General features: G+C 35.1%; 1 protein-coding gene across 1 annotated transcript in view; it reads right to left on the minus strand.

Moving 5' to 3' along the window:
* CPED1 (cadherin like and PC-esterase domain containing 1) overlaps positions 1-15,754 on the minus strand; it is a 654,007-nt gene that overhangs the window by 147,812 nt on the left and 490,441 nt on the right. The gene's annotated exons all lie outside the window — the stretch shown is intronic.

Consider the following 15,754-nt stretch of genomic DNA (forward strand, 5'->3'; position numbering starts at 1 on the left):
TCTAAATATAAACTTTGTAAACTATATACTGAGGTGCTTTAGATGTTTGGGGCACTGTACCTTTAAATTTCAATTAGATGGCCAACCAATAGAAATAGAACACTGGGTATTTAAATCAGTGTATTCTTAGTAGTTTTATGGACTATGAGTACGGCTCTCCTAGCCGAAACGCGTTAGTCTGTTTTGTCTGGGGGTTCCCCCACATTTCTCCTGTTGTATACTATATTTTTAATGGAATACCAATAAAATAAGATTTTTTATCTATTTTTGGTGCCTGGCATGCTTTTCTGCTTTTTTCAGACTTGCATTTTAGCCAATCAGTGCTGACTCTTAAATAAATTCACGTGCATGAGCACAATGTTATCTATATGAAACACATGAACTAATGCCCTCTTGCTGTGAAAAACTGTCAACTGCATTCAGATTAGAGACGGCCTTCAAGGCCTTAGAAATTAGCATATGAGCCTACCTTGGTTTAGCTTTCAACTAAGAATAACAAGAGAACAAAGCAAATCTGATGATAAAAGTAAATTAGAAAGTTGTTTTATTTGGACTTTACTATCCCTTTAATAAATGTAGCCCATAGAATAAAGCTATATCTTATAAAGAAAAATACATTACTGCTTACTTTTAAATACAGATTATCTATTGGCAAACGTTTATTAATACTTAACAATAATTATATGCTTACCTATATATATATATATAATTCATTTTAAAATAAATATCTATCTATCTATCTATCTATATATATATATATATATATATATATATATACACATGTATTTACATGTATATACACATATATGCACACACATATATAAATATAAAACAAAGGAATGGAACGCACTCACAAACATACAGTATATATTAAGGAGTGAAAGGAGGAAAAGAAAAAAAAGAACAAAACAATTTTATCTTTGGCTCTATTCATAGTGAAGCAATAATTATCCATAGGATCTGGAGAAAACTGAAAATAGTTTGTCTCAAAGTAAGACTTGAGCTGTAAATATGCTTTTAAAACATAGATGCAAAAGAACCTTTAGTTAACATCCTAAGTATGTGAAATCCCCACACTGGTACCATAATATCACGGACATCCCTGTAACTCTTCCCAAAGATGAAAGGTCTACTGACCTCAAGTATGTTTGCCTACTGTCACTCATGCCAAAGATGAGAGGGATGCAAGGTAGCATAAATGATTATATACATTTTCACAGTGTCTCTTTCTAGAAAGCCTGGAGCCTCATTTTTAACAGCACTTTCAAAAACGTCTGGGATGAAATGAAAAAAGTTACAAGTTACATTTAACTATCAAAAGAAGGGAACACAACCCCTGTGTTTAAAGTATGTAAGTTAATGGCTTCTTAGGTTAAACATTACTTGAAATACAGTGAAATAGTCATGAAAAGTTAAATGCATAAAAAAGCCAAATAACTTAAAAATTGAGCTAATATTTAGCATAAAATGTTTTTTCTCTGCATATTGTAAATAAAAGCACCCAGTTTTTATCATGGTCTATTTGCCTATAAATATTAATAATGTAACAAAGTTAGTCAAATCCTTAAAGGGACACTGAACCCAATTTTTTTATTTTGTGATTCAGATATAGCATGCGATATTAAGCAACTTTCTAATTTACTCCTGTTATCAAATTTTCTTCCTTCTCTTGGTATCTTTATTTGAAATGCAAGAATGTAATATTTAGATGCCGGCCCATTTTTGGTGAATAACCTGGGTTATTCTTGCTGATTGGTGGATAAATTCATCCACCAATAAAAAAAGTGCTGTCCAGAGTACTGATACAAAAAAGAAGCTTAGATGCCTTCTTTTTCAAATAAAGATAGCAAGTGAACGAAGAAAAATTGATAATAGGAGTAAATTAGAAAGTTGTTTAAAATCGCATGTTCTGACTGAATCACGAAAGAAAAAGTTTGGGTTCAGTGTCCCTTTAATTTGCACATCCAATCACAGGATTTTTTTTAAAAATATTTTTCTTTATTAAATAGAAATTCACCGTACAGTAATATTGAAGTAACATTACAGCAAAGCATATCCTGAACAAAATTATAGCAATAGGTGTGGTTAACAGAAACATACATTTCACTTGCTGAAATAATCAGAAACATTAGAACTTGTGTGTCGGCAGTGTACATTCACATAATAGCTAATATAAAGAAAAAATCAGATACCGGGCATTAATTAGCCCTAGGAGGGGAGCAAATAGGATGTGAGCCAACAGGGCACACGTACTAATTTTCCAGACAACTTGATGATTAGAAATTATACACATCTCCCTCACAGAGAGGGTAAAGAAAGAGATAAAGAGAAAAGAGGGGAAGAGGAGAAAGAGAGAGAGAAAAAAAAAAAGGGGGGGGAGGGAAGGAGGTGGAGTGGGGAAGGAGCCGCATAAACTCCCTCCTCACGGTTCGAAAGTAGATCGCACTGCTGGTAGGTCTCATTTATCGGAGCTCAAACCAGTCAGACCACGTCTCCCAGTAAGAGTTCAGGGTATTGTTTTCTCCGGCGACAAATCTCTCCATGGTTGAGAAGTGATTTATCACATCACAGATCTCATTTAAATTTGGGGGCTCAGTCCGTTTCCATGCCCGAGCTATGCACAGTTTGGTCGCTGCCAAGGCGTAAATTAAGAACTTCTTGGTGCTCAGGGAGAAAGATCTCGGAAGAATGTGGAGCAAAGCCATCTCAAGTGTCAAGTGGACATCAAGGTTCATGGAGCTAAGTAATAATTCAACCTCTCTCCATGGGGGGCAACCTTCGGACAGCTCCACCACACATGAAGGTTGGAGCCCTCAAGGTTACACTGTCTCCAGCACTCTCTGGTGGAGGACGGGAACATCGCTGCTAGTCAGGTTGGGACTCTGTACCACTTCAACACAATCACAGGATTTTCAGCAGATAAAGATCCTGCCATAGATATACGTTAAAAATATATGAAATGCTGTACTATGATAGACATATGCACCAAGATTTTGATCTACATTTAGGCACCAATCGGCAAGCCCTACCCAGGTTCTGAACCAAAAATGGTTCTACTTTTCAAATAAAGATACCAAGAGCATTAAGTAAAAAATGATAATAGGAACAAATGTTGTTTTCATATCCCTTTAAGTGAAAAATGATATTGCTATTTAAAGTGATATAGTCACATACACTATAATAATAGATGCATTAAAATAACAGAAGCAATGGCAGTCCCTTTTAAAGAGCAAACTTAGGTATACACACACACATTTAGACATTTATATGTACATATATATATATATATATATATATATATATACACACACACAGAGAGAAGCACACTCACAGGAACAAACAACTGGCTCAATAGTTAGTCTGTTCTATGGTGATTTACCACCTGGGTGCAGCTTCTTTTAACCCAGTAATGCTTTTTACAAAGAAGAACTTTCCTGTAGTATATCAGTCTGATCCCGCCTATTATGGTCAGTCCAGCACCGAAATACCAGGCAATTCCTCTCTGAACAAGGAACACAGCAACCCCAGATGATCGTTTCGGCCTTCATTGGGCCTCGTCAGTGAGGTGTAGCCATATTCCTCTAAGCACTGTCAGCCGTGTAAAACCTTCTCTGGTGAATTGGATTTACTATGGACGTGTAATCTCAAGTTGCGCACTAATATTAACAAGTTTTATACTTTAAAGGGATATGAAATCCTACATTTTCCTTTCATGCTTCTCACCCTTGCAGTCCCCACCTCCTATTTCTCACCCTCCAACCCTTCTAAATTGTAAGTTCCAACAGGAATAGGGCCCTCAATTCTTCCTGTATTTGTTTGAAAAATTGTGTCTTCTCTTACAAATATTGTATCATCGTTGTACTTTTATCATTTGTAATCATGGAAAGTGCTGCAGAATTTGTTGGTGCTTTATAAATAGAGTGTAATAATAATAATAATAATTCAGAAACAGCATGCAATTTTAAACAACTTTCTTTGTTCTCTTGGTATCTTTTGTTGAAAAGCAAGGATGTATGCTTAGGGGTCAGACCATTTTCTGGATCACTATATGGCAGCAGATGTTATCCATTTAAAAGAGCACTAAGTGGCAGCACTATTTCCTGCCATGTAGTGCTCCTGATGCCTACCTAGGTATCTCTTCAACAAAGAACATTATGGGAACAAAGCAAATTTGATAATAGAAGTAAATTGAAAACTTTTTTTAAAATGGTGTGCTCTGTCTGAATCTAAAAATAAAACATTTTTTGGGTTTCATATCCCCTTAAAAGTGTCAACTGGGCTTTATAATTCATTTCATATGAAACCAGTAAGGACAATGCTAGAAATGTTGGCATCTCATGTTTACTTTGGACAGAGCTCCTGTTCTGTTCTGTTTTAATTACAATTTACACCAATGTTACTTAATACTTAAAGGGCCATAATACCCAAATGTTTTAACACTTGAAAGTGATGCAGCACAGCTGTAAAAAGCTGACCAGAAAATATCTCCTGAACATCTCTATGTAAAAAAGATATTTTACCTCAAAAGTTTCCCAGTAGCCACATCCCATTGTAAAGGACTTCTAAGCAACAAATCAGTATGTCTGTCCCAGGACAGCAGAAGGAGTGAGCTTACGTGCACTCTCATCTTATTTCCCTATTCAGCTTAAGGAAGTTTACAATGAAATCTCATGAGAATTAAGTCAAATCTCATGAGATCACAGTAAAAGAGTTCATGACCTCAGCACTGTTGATGCTGATTGACTGCTGTTCATTTCTTCATTTTTTTTTCTTTTACCTGTAGCTGAGCAGCAGCTGAGTATAACTTTTTACACAGAACTTACTCTGCTGAGCTGAGGAGATTGTGAGGTAAAATATCTTCCTTTTTTACATAGAGATGCTCAGGTGATATTTTCCTGTAATTTTTTTACAGTTATACTGCATCAGTTTCAAGTGATTTAGCATATGAGTATTATGTCCATTTAAATATATTTTTTTTTACTAAGTAGACTTTTTTATGTGCAATAGAGACTGTGCACTTTCTATGTTTCATTACCCATGATGCTTTTTTCTCTATTATCTGCATATTTTAATATGCAAAAAAGGGAAATTATAACCAAGTTGTTTCTGCCGTTTAAAATTAAATTCTTGGTTGCATGTTTTTTAAATTTAATACTGTGCTGACTAATGTCCATATTCAAAGAAAAAGATTTATATATAGACATACAAATGGCTAAAATAATATTTAAAGACTCTAATTCACATATTTTATGCTGTTTTTTTTTTTTTTCTGTTAATATTTGTCCAAACGCTTATGGTGGTCTGAATAAAATTACTTCTTTGAAGAATATTAAGTATTGTACAATCCAAGCTAAATTATTTAAGTTTTAATAAAATGACTAATAAAGTAAACATTTCTAAGTATGCTGCTAGTGTAGTTTAATCTGTATTTACTTCCAGTTTTGTATACATTATTTTTCTTCTATCAATTTAGTATGTTTGTGTTGTATTTTAAGACAACCTCCCCAATAAATGGATGGCAATATCGTGATTTCAGTGTTCAGTACCCTAACTGATGCAGACCAATATTCAGATTTGTAAAGTCGCACAAGCTAATTTGACACTTTTCCTCTGCAATGCGGCTTCTTCTGACAGAGAAATTAGAAATGGCACAAGCACCTACCAGTGACCGTTAAAGGGACATGTTACTCAACATACATTAAAAGGACGTGAAACTCGAATACAATTTAAAAAAAAACTTTCCAATTTACTTCTATCAAATTTGCTTCATTCTCATGTTATTCTTTGTTGAAGAGATACCTAGGTAGGTGCCTGAAGCACTACATGACAGGAAGTAGTGCTGCCACCTAGTGCTCTTGTTAATGTATAACATTGTTGCAAAACTGCTGCCATATAGTGCTGTGGATACATGCACACTCCAGATCTTACACCCTTGGTTTTCAACAAAGAATAGCAAGAAAATAAAGAACATTTGTTAATAGAAGTAAATTGATCAGTTGTTTAAAATCATATGCTCTATCAGAATCATGAAAGAAAAAAATAGGGTTTTATGTTTCTTTAAACATGCATGCAACTGTGAAAAAGAAAGAAGATTAATAATGGGTACCTGGGTTATTCTTTATTTCTATCTAAGATCAACTCACCAGAGTAACACATTTTCCTATGATCTCAATGGATTTCACTGTGATCCCTTACTTGAATGGTCACAGAAGAAGCATCTGAATTTATGCTTAAAGTTCCCCCTAAAATGGCATATAGTTACTGGGGAACACAAAAGATGTTCATGTGGTATTTTCTACTCTTTTTACATATATGCTGCATCCAGGGGCGGAACTACAGGGGGTGCAGAGGTCAATTAAAAATGTTGACCTGCCACTGCCTGCACTGATATCATGTGAGTGTGACATGATACTTCACTAGTGTCTCTGTCTCTGACTACAGGGGTTAGTGTTTCTGTTTTACCCATTGGTGTTTATGTGTGTGTGTGTGTGTGTGTGTGTGTGTGTGTGTGTGTGTGTGTGTGTGTGTGTGTGTGTGACTGTGTGTGTATTTATGCATGTATGTGTGTGTGTATGTTTATGTATGTATGTGACTGTGTGTGTATTTATGCATGTATGTGTGTGTGAATGTATGTATGTGACTGTGTGTGTATTTATGCATGTATGTGTGTGTGTATGTATGTATGTGAATGTGTGTGTATTTATGCATGTATGTGTGTCTGTGTATGTATGTATGTATGTATGTATGTATGTGACTGTGTGTGTATTTCTGCATGTATGTGTGTTTGTGTATGTGTGTATGTATGTATGTGACTATGTGTGTATTTATGCATGTATGTGTGTGTATGTATGTGTGTATGTATGTGACTGTGTGAATTTATGCATGTATGTGTGTGTATGTATGTATGTATGTATGTGACTATGTGTGTATTTATGCATGTATGTGTGTGTATGTATGTGACTATGTGTGTATTTATGCATGTATGTGTGTGTATGTATGTATGTATGTATGTATGTATGTGACTGTGTGTATTTATGCATGTGTGTGTATGTATGTGACTGTGTGTGTATTTATGCATGTATGTGTGTGTATGTGTGTATGTATGTATATGAATGTGTGTGTATTTATGCATGTATGTGTGTGTCTGTGTATGTATGTATGTGTATGTGTAATGATTAGTATGCGCTATTGGAAAATGATACCAAACACTATTCTAAAGATACAATCCCTGCAATGTATCAGAAACCAAAAAGAACAGATATAAAGCAGCTATAAGCTTTAACATAGAAAGTGTGCCGATAGGCTAAAAGTATCAAACCACCTATTAGGAAATATAAAATGATTTTAATTGAATACAATGTAAATACAAACTAAAAAGGGACGTCTCCCTGTAATAAAAAAGCTAAAAGAAAAATAAGAATATGCTAAATCAGTTACCTAGTTACTTATACAAAAAATAGCAGACTCATATACCAATGGCCAGCGAGCAAAATAAAAACTAATATCACACAATATTGATCAGAATTAGCATAACCGTATATGACAAAGACAAAATATGGCAGTTCATAAACTTGCAGTCAGTAGAACTGACACAGAGCACAGCGGTCTGAGATTGTATCAAACATGTGAGTTAAATAAGATGACAGTTTTTACTTGATCACTCATTAGAAAAACTTCTGTGTCATAATAGATGTACAGTACTTTACCATGAATCCAAAGGCTATTTATCGGTCAAGTCTTGGACCGTGGACGCGACCGCAGCCGCTCTCAGAGGATATGCTTTGCAAACCTTCACACGTGTAGGTCGGCGTCTGATGTCACGCCTTCTCGGTAGTTTCCCAAAACAAAAGATGTGACAGCGCGAAGATAAACAGCTGTCTGGAGGTTTCAAGTTGGTAACTTTGTTACTCAATGTAGTGTATTTCTTGGCCCTTAGTGTAGGAATTGGGCTCAGGCATGAAGTGGGGTATACAAATTCCTCCTCCCTCCCAATGCGGCATGTAGAAGATTAACCCGGGTTAAAAAGCTGGATAGAAGATGTTTGTGATTGAAAGCTGCAGTGTCACATAAACAAGTGACGCGTTTCGCCCTCCCTTGGGCTTTATCAAGATGTTTGTGACATGCAGCTCAGTCTCATATAAATGTTCTATTCTTGTGTGATTGGTTGCAGATTTAATTCTACCTATTCTATTCAACCTATTCTATTTTGGTGAAACAACCAGGTCTCTCAAGGATAGGATAAGGGAGCACCTTTTAAGCATAGAAAAAGGCAGAGAGGATACATCACTATACAAACATTTTAAAGAAATACACCATGGCAACACTAAAGCTCTCATCTATTGGGGAATAAAAAAAGTAAAGGGACACTGGAGAGGGGGTAACACTGAAAAGACACTTCTAATACAAGAAGCAGAACTAATATACAAATTTGACACTTTATTTCCAAAGGGTCTCAATTCGGAATTGGACCTTTCACCCTTTTTATTTGAATAAGATTCACTAACATTGACTTTATATACACGTGCACTTTTTTATATAACTATAACATTTTACATTTAAGTAGGGATTTCACTATATAATATAATAAGAAACTTTGTTTTTCGCACATATAAGTTTCTGCGAACACTGGGGTTACAATTTCAATATATTTTGAACTAAGCTATTCTTAAAAATAAGTCACAAGCGAATATAATAGCCTACTTGGTCAGTTTTATATATATTTGAGACATATACTTTTTTACAGTTTTATTCCATAGTCCAACCATTTAAATTATCCTTATTAATCCATTCTCAACTAGTTATGTAATGTTTACTTTATGTAGGTAGCATAATGTATCTATCTGCGTATACCACCTTTTAAATAATGCTAAGATAAATACTTACATTGCTGTGCTTAGCTATTTAAGAATACCAAATATCCACATATCAAGAAAACTATGAATTATGAACTTTTTGAACCGTATGTGAAATAATTTTAAAAATCAAAACTTTAAGGAGAATACAAACAATAGTGAGACAGATGACGAAACTTTATCCAAGGAGTATACCCCACCTTAAAAGTTTGGAAGGTGTGCCTCACCAACTAAATCTGCAACCAATCACACAAGAATAAAACATTTATATGAGACTGAGCTGCATGTCACAAACATATTGATAAAGCCCAAGGGAGGGCGAAACGCGTCACTTGTTTATGTGACACTGCAGCTTTCAATCACAAACATCTTCTATCCAGCTTTTTAACCCGGGTTAATCTTCTACATGCCGCATTGGGAGTGAGGAGGAATTTGTATAACCCACTTCATGCCTGAGCCCAATTCCTACACTAAGGGCCAAGAAATACACTACATTGAGTAACAAAGTTACCAACTTGAAACCTCCAGACAGCTGTTTATCTTCGCGCTGTCACATCTTTTGTTTTGGGAAATTACGGAGAAGGCGTGACGTCAGACGCCGACCTACATGTGTGAAGGTTTGCAAAGCATATCCTCTGAGAGCGGCTGTGGTCGCGTCCACGGTCCATGACTTGACCAATAAATATCCTTTGGATTCATGGTAGAGTACTGTACATCTATTATGACACTGAAGTTTTTCTAATGAGTGATCAAGTAAAAACTGTCATCTTGTTTAACTCACATGTTTGATACAATCTCAGACCGCTGTGCTCTGTGTCAGTTCTACTGACTGCAAGTTTATGAACTGCCAAATTTTGTCTTTGTCATATACGGTTATGCTAATTCTGATCAATATTGTGTGATATTAGTTTTTATGTTGCTCGCTGGCCATTGGTATATGAGTCTGCTATTTTTTGTAAGTAACTAGGTAACTGATTTAGCATATTCTTATTTTTCTTTTAGCTTTTTATTACAGGGAGACATCCCTTTTTAGTTTGTATTTACATTGTATTCAATTAAAATCATTTTATATTTCCTAATAGGTGGTTTGATACTTTTAGCCTATCGGCACACTTTCTATCTTAAAGCTTATAGCTTTATATCTGTTCTTTATGTATGTATGTGACTGTGGGGCCGAATTATCAAATGTCTTGCTAACCTGATCCGACAGTGCGGATCAGGGTAAGGTTAGGCCAGCAATCTCACCGGCAGATTGCAGACTGTGTCACTAACTCACTATATACAGTACTGGTGGATTAAACAGTGTCACTATATACAGTACTAGGGGGTCAGACCATCTCACAACAGACTGTGGGCACAGGGTACCTCCTTTTGCAGACATGTAATTTTTTTCTGTGTTAAATGTTAAAAAAAAAAGATATGTATCAAATTCACCTTTTTTTTTGGGGGGGGGGGCTTCTTAGATTCTTGCACCTGTGGTTTCTAGTTACACCTCTGGCTAAACCCCTTTTAAGTGACACTACATATGCAGTATGTATGTACTGGAACACCCTTCACAAATTGCTGCTGCCCTAGGCACAGGCCAAAATACACCCCCTGGTTTAAACATTTTAATAAATCTATAGTGCAAGTTAGATAATTAAAGTACACTTTATTTTCCATTAGTCTGATTATTGTTGAAGCCACAATCCCATAATATCCAATTTAGGATTCAAGCAACCATTTACTGAATAATTAAAGGGACATTAAACAAATACATTTCATGCACCTCCGTCTAATTATTGGTGTCACCATTTTGAAATCTAGATTACACTGCAGGTATCTGAAGGAGAGTTGCTGCACATGTGCAAACAGGTCAGCAATGTAATGCAGTGAACGCTAGATTTCAACATAACACTAGACTAGAGGAAGAAGTGGAATAAACTCAATACTAGACTTATAAAATGCATTTTGGGTAGATTACATGTGGAGCGCTAAATTTGCCCATTTCCAGGTGTGCAATATATAACCAGCCATTACAAGTGGCTGCTTATTGCTACCGCGATCTCTGGTTCATTTTATAAATGTGCCCCAAATGGCCCCAAAATACAGTCTAGCATATTGTATAAAAAAATAAAGATAACAGCATCTTTATTTTATAATAAATTTACTGCGCTAGGCAGTATTCTGGGGCTAAAGTTGGCGGGTGTTGGGTGTTAGAGAAAAGTCCTTTACATTGCGGTCTATGGGAACCGTGTGTTCCCTGTACATATATATGTATATATTTAAAATTGCTGCCATCGCTGCACTACTTACCCCCTTCGCTGCGCTGAAGTTATGATGAACGAGGTTCCCATAGGAGCCTATGAAAGCATGCTCTAATGAGTGCAATGCTTCCCAGCAATTGCTGTAAACTTGTAATGGCAGCGCACATTATTGTGCGCTGGTATTACAAAGTGGAGAGCTAATATCGCTTTCTTGAAATCTAGATTTAGCACTCCACTTGTAATCTAACCTTTAGATTTTAATGTCCCATTAAGGCTTTCATTTTTTACTCAGTGCGGAAATTCTGAAAAGTCACAAATATTTTGGGTTTGTGACAACATGTACCAAAATTCCTGGAAACTAATTTTACATGGTTCCATATCAGTTATCATAGATATTATCATAATTATTTATCTTTACATATTAAAATGTGCTGCAAAGATTAATATTAACATTAATACCAATAAACACAACACAAAGTGAAAGCTGTGCTAAATATATTAAACAAATATGTCTCCCAGCAGTATTTTCAGCTATACTTTCAATCTGGACTCTGAAAACCAGTGAGGTCAAATGATTAATTTGTCTTTGAATTAACAGCTATTTCAAAGGAAAATATATTGTTAAGAAATTGCTAATTTCCTCTCTTTTGACCATTTTTATCAACAAAGAAATCATGATCTCAGACATCGTTGATCATTCTTCCAAGAGAAGATTAAGGTATGCTGTTATAGGATGGTTCAATTCTGAATTAAAAACATGCCTTTATGTGGTTAGGCTATTTTCAGCTACTGCTATTCATCAAAGGCAAGTGGGCAGCATGTGTTTTGTTAACTATTAACAGAATACCACAGGTGCTATGAGAATCCATGGATACTTCTTTCAGCAACTAAATGACTTAAAAAATTGTGAAAGTTGGTGTATATGATTTTTATTTTCTGATTTAAAATATTATTTTTTTTCCATTTAAAGTGAACTAAAAGTATAAAACAAAAATGCTCTTTTCTGTTACAACATGATTATTACTATTTATTAGTAAATTGGTACATAGTGTTGCCAATTCTACCATGTTTTTCTGGAAAGTTATGACAGCACATGAATAGTGCCCCTGAACAGCAATATTTGTGTTCCTATTCATGCTCATTCCCTGCACATCCTGCATCACAGGTAATTCCTAATTGTCCAGGAAAACATGGCCAAGATGGCAACCCTTAGCATATACAATGATAGTGATAAATGGCAAAAAAAGAAAGATACATAAAACAAAAACAAATTAATGATAGAGGAAGAAGACCCTGCTCCGAAGGGGTTGCAATCTATATATTTATTTTTAAACAGCTCTATCCCCCACCCATATACCACAGTGAATCCTCCCTGCGGCTGCTAAGCTCCACCCTAAGACTGTGTCAGACAGTCAAGAAATCATGTGGGCGGAGTCATTGTGCTCTGTAATGGAGTCAGTACAGGTGGAAGCGGGTCAAGGGTGTTCTGTGGGTTGGGCAATCTAGGGCCTTATTGGGCAGTTTGAAGCTGACTAGGATGTAACCTAAAAGTGGTTTTGTACTGTGTAGATCTTCCACTGCCTGATCCGCCCCAGGCAGAAAAAATGTGTAAATCCAAATGCACATAAATTAAAGTAATTATATTACATTTTAGTTCACTTTCTATTAACATATTGCAATTGTTAAAAATAGCAAGTGTGTACACACAGCAATGGGTTTCTCACAGTAGGGAAAACAAACCCAGGGAAGAAGTTTGAGTAGGACCTTACCCCTTTGCCGTAGGCCCAACAAGTCTTCCCAAAATATCCTAAAACTGTAAGCTTATTTAGTTGGTAGGATAGCCTTATGCTTATCTCAGGGATTCTTGTAGTCCCCAACATTGTTTGTCATTTCCACCTCTAATGGAAGCTTATTCCATGTACTAGCCACCCATTCTGGGAAGAAGTGCTTCTACCAATTACTCCTGATTCTACTACACTTCAATTTAAGATCATGACCACTTGTTTATTTATTAACCCCTAAACCTAAGTCTAACCCTAACCGTAACACCCCCTAACTTAAATATAATTAAAATAAATTACTATCATTACCTAAATAATTCCTATTTAAAACTAAATACTTACCTGTAAAATAAACCCTATGCTAGCTACAATACAACTAATAGTTACATTGTATCTATCATAAGTTTTATTTGTATTTCACAGGCAAGTTTGTATATATTTTAACTAGGTAGAATAGTTACTAAATAGTTATTAACTATTTACTAACTACCTAGCTAAAATAAATACAAATTTACCTGTAAAACAAAACCTAACCTGCCTTACAATAAAACCTAATCTTACATTACAATTAAATACATTAGCTAAAATAAATATAATTACCTAAATTACAAAACAACAAACACTAAATTACAAAAAATAAAAAAAGAAATTATCAGATATTTAAACTAATTACACCTAATCTAATAGCCCAATCAAAATAAAAAAGCTCCCCCCCCCAAAATAAAATTGCCTATTGGGCAATGCCCCGCAAAAGTCCCTTTTAAGGGCTATTGGTAGTTTAGTTTAGGCTAGGGTTTTTTTATTTTGGGGGGCTTTTTTATTTTGATAGGGCTATTAGATTAGGTGTAATTAGTTTAAATATCTGATCATTTCTTTTTTTATTTTGTGTAATTTTTTTTGTTATTTAGGTAATTGTATTTAATTTAGGTAATTTATTTAATTGTAGTGTAAGGTTAGGTTTTATTGTAAGGCAGGTTAGGTTTTATTTTACAAATACATTTTTATTTATTTTAGCTAGGTAGTTTAATAAATGGTTAATAACTATTTAGTAACTATTCTACCTAGTTAAAATAAATACAAACTTGCCTGTGAAATAAAAATAAAACCTAAGCTAGATACAATGTAACTATTAGTTATATTGTAGCTAGCTTAGGGTTTATTTTATAGGTAAGTATTTAGTTTTAAATAGGAATTATTTAGTTATTAATAGTAAATTATTTTAATTATATTTAAGTTTGGGGGTGTTAGGGTTAGACTTAGGTTTAGGGGTTAATAAATTTAGTATAGTGGCAGCGACGTTGGGGGCAGCAGATTAGGGGTAAATAAGTGTAGGTAGGTGGTGGCGATGTTAGGTGCGTCAAATTAGGGGTTAATATTTAACTAGTGTTTGCGAGGCGGGAGTGCGACGGTTTAGGGGTTAATATGTTTATTCTAGTGGCAGGGATGTCCCGAGTGGCAGATTAGGGGTTAATAATTTTATTTTAGTGTTTGCGATGTGGGAGGGCCTCGGTTTAGGGGTTTATAGGTAGTTTATGGGTGTTAGTGTACTTTTTAGCACTTTAGTTATGAGTTTCATGGTACAGCTTTGTAGCTTAAAAACCATAACTACTGACTTTCAGTTTACGGTATCAATCTTGGCGGTATAGACTGTATCGCTCACTTTTTGGCCTCCCAGGCAGACTCGTAATACCGGCGCTGTGGAAGTCCCATTGAAAAAAGACTTTACGCAAATTGCGTAAGATAATTTGCGTTACGGTCAAAAAAGTGTGCAGTGCCCCTAAACCTGCAAGACTCGTAATACCAGCGGTAGTGAAAAAGAGCCTTAACGCTGCTTTTTCACTCATACCGCAAAACTCGTAATCTAGCCGTTAGTATTTTTTATTTTCTGTAACTTAGTTGTTATTTTTTTGTAACTTAGTAATTCTTTATAGTAGATTTAAATAACTTGTGGCCAGATTACGAGTGCGGTGCTAACAAGCAGTTTTTTTTCACTGCTCACTTACCTACAGCGCTGGTCTTACAGGTTTTTACAAACCCAACGTTAAAAGACAAGAAGTGAGCGTAGAGCAAAATTGTGCTCCTTACCGCACTCCAATACCAGCGCTGCTTAAGTCAGTGGTGAGCTGGTTATACATGCTCATGCACGATTTTCCCATAGACATCAATGGAGAGAGCCGGCTGAGAAAAAGTCTATCACCTGCCAAAAAGAAGCGTAAAACTCAGTAACGCAGCCCCATTGTTTCCTATGGGGAAACCCATTTTATGTTTACACCTAACACCCTAAACTGAACCCCGAGTCTAAACACCCCTAATCTTACACTTATTAACCCCTAATCTTCTGCCCTCGACATCGCCGCCACCTACATTATATTTATTAACCCCTAATCTGCCGCCCCCAATGTTGCTGCAACCTACCTACACTTATTAGCCCCTAATCTTCCGCCCCCAACGTCGCCGCCACTATATTAAATTTATTAACCCCTAAACCTAAGTCTAACCCTAACACCCCCTAATTGAAATATAATTAAAATAAATCTAAATAAAATTTCTATCATTAACTAAATTATTCCTATTTAAAACTAAATACTTACCTATAAAATAAAACCTAAGCTAGCTACAATATAACTAATAGTTACATTGTAGCTAGCTAAGGGTTTATTTTTATTTTACAGGCAAGTTTGTATTTTTTTTAACTAGGTAGAATAGTTATTAAATAGTTATTAACTATTTAATAACTACCTAGCTAAAATAAATACAAATTGACCTGTAAAATAAAACCTAACCTAAGTTACACTAACACCTAACACTTTACTAGAATTAAATAAACTAAATTAAATACAATTAAATAAATTAACTAAATTAAATACAATTAAAT

Source organism: Bombina bombina, chromosome 6 (assembly GCF_027579735.1).
Source record: "Bombina bombina isolate aBomBom1 chromosome 6, aBomBom1.pri, whole genome shotgun sequence".
NCBI classification, from domain to species: Eukaryota; Metazoa; Chordata; class Amphibia; order Anura; family Bombinatoridae; genus Bombina; species Bombina bombina.